The sequence below is a fragment of the Elephantulus edwardii genome, unplaced genomic scaffold (genome assembly GCF_000299155.1).
Source record: "Elephantulus edwardii isolate Elephantulus edwardi_28Jun2011 unplaced genomic scaffold, EleEdw1.0 scaffold00129, whole genome shotgun sequence".
Classification (NCBI taxonomy): domain Eukaryota; kingdom Metazoa; phylum Chordata; class Mammalia; order Macroscelidea; family Macroscelididae; genus Elephantulus; species Elephantulus edwardii.
In genome coordinates, this window is record NW_006399879.1 from 2,696,199 (window position 1) to 2,698,771 (window position 2,573).

Sequence of the window (2,573 nt, forward strand, 5' to 3'; positions counted from 1 at the left end):
TTTGGATTTCCATTCATTCATTGTTGCACTTTTCTCCCTCTCCAAACTCCTCCTGCCCAGTTCACTCTTCTCTTTGAAGAACAAAAGAAAGGTTCTTTCATTGTTATGCAATCCCTCCCCCCAGGTCCGCTCCACTATGCAGCCTTCGTTCTGGACTCATGTCATGACAATAATATATGTCCCTTTTAAACAACAACAATAAAAAATTATTTTGTTATTTTTAATAAACTGTTTACAGAGACTTTGGATTTCCATTCATTCATTGTTGTATTTTTCTCCTGGCCTAACCTCGCTCCGCCCCCACCCCACCCCCCTTCGCTCTTCTCTTTGTAAAGTAAAAGAAAAATTCTTTCACTGCTATACAATCCCTCCCCCCAAGTCCAGTCCACTGTGCAGCCTTCATTCTACTCCTGTTATGACAATAATACCTAATCACATATCCCTTTTAAACAGTTTGTCCCCTCATCTGTTTCAATGCAGTATACATTATTTATCCAATCTTTCTCAGGCTCCCCTCAACCCCAATGTCAATCCCGTTTTACAACAGTGACACTATGCAGTATTTGTCCCTTTGTGACTGAGATACTTCACTCAGCGTAATGTCCTCCAGGGTCACCCGTTCTGGTGTATTCAGAATTTTTGTGCAACAATATACTTCAAATGCACCAATTCTTGGGTCTCTTTTCATTGTTTTGCATTCACATGACTCTTTCTTTTTTGCTGTTGTCAGAACTGACTCACAGCTGACCTTCTAATGGGCTTCTAAGGCTGTCAGTTGCATAAAGGAGATTCCCGCCCTTTCTCTCTCAGAGCTCCTGGAGGACTCATACAGTCACACCCTTGGCTCAGCTGTGCAGTTCCCTACACACCAGGGCCGCCAGGGCTCCCTTCGTGCACAGGAAGCAGGTGGAGATTCCACTTCCTTTGCTTTTCAGGATTTCACAGAGCTTAGCTGGGAGCTGCCAGCTGTGGAGGGGCAGCAGGCAGACAAAGGTCTGGTCTGGCTGCTTCGACAAAGAGCTGACAAGAGTGTGAGTGGCAGATGGGGAGACCTGGCCAGAAGTGAGTGGTGCCCCTCTCAAGGGGACGAGTACCCTCGTTCTATAAACACATTCTATTGTCTAAAGTTGCTGCTCTGGTGGCCTAGGGGGTAAGGAGTTGTGCTACCAGCCCAAAGGCACGTGATTAAAATCCACAGGCAGCTCCGCGAGAGGAAGATGGACAGTTTCCTCCAATGCAAGTCCAGTCTCTGAAAATTCGGCTGTGGGTTGGATCTAACGTATTGGGATAGAACAGCAAATACCAGCAGCCAGGAAATCAACAGATGGATTGCATTGGGAAAGTCAGCTGTCAGGTACCTCTCCAGAGTTCTGAGGAGCAAAGACATCAGGCTGGAGCCTAAGGTGTGCCTGATACAGGCCATGGTCTTTACAATTACTTGCTAAGCATCAGAGAGCTGTAGAATGACTAGGGATGATAGGAGAATCGATGAGTATTGAACGTACCATGGACTGCTAAGAAAACGAACAGGTTCATCCTGGAGAGGATGAAACGAGGCTGCTCCTTAGAAGCAAGGATTCTGAAGCATCATCTGACATACTTTGGGCATGTTGCAAGGAGGGAATGGTCCTTGGAGAGGGCCATTATGTTTGGGAGAGTGGAGGGACAGCCCAGGATGGGAAGACCCTCAATTAGATGGATTGATTCAGTGACTGAGGTAATTGGGGTGGGTGTGTTGGAGACGGTGAGGTTGGCATATGATAAAGCAGGATTTAGGGCTGCTGTACATAGGGTCACTGTGAGTCGCAAGCAACTCAATGGCACATAACAACAACAACACTGAAGGAGTACATAGATAGGGAACTGCCAGAAGTTCAAGCAGGATTTAGAAAAAGCCATGACACCAGAGGCCTCGTTGTTGATATCAGACGGATCCGGGCTGAAAGTACAGACTATCAGGAGAGTGTCTATTTATGCTTTATTGACTATGCAAAGGCATTTGACTGTGTGTAAGTTGTGGCTGACATTGGGAAGAGTGGGCATCCCAGAGCTCTTAGTTATGAAGAATATAACCTTCAATACGGATTGTATCACAATGTCACGAAAACAAAAATTCTTACCACTGGACCAATAGGCAACATCATGATAGATGGAGAAAAGATTGACTTTCTGTCAATAACTTCATCTTATTTGGATCCACAATCAACATCTCTCCTATCAGCAGTGAGGAAACCAGGAGATTGCACTCGGAAAGTCTGCAGCCTGGGACTTCTTTAAATTATTGAGGAGTACAAGGAGAAATGTGGCATCAGGATTGGTGGAAGAATTGTCAACAACCTGAGTTATGCAGATGACACAATCCTGCTCGCTGAAACTGAGGAGGACCTGAAGCGTTTGCTGCAGAAGGTCAAGGACTGCAGTCTTCAATATGGATTGAAGCTCAACATTAAGAAAACAAAGATTCTCACCACTGAGCCAATTGGCAGCATCAGTATGCATGGTGAAGAGATTGAGATAGTTAACAGTTTTAGTTTACTTGGTTCCACAGTCAACGCTCTTGGTAACAGCAGCCA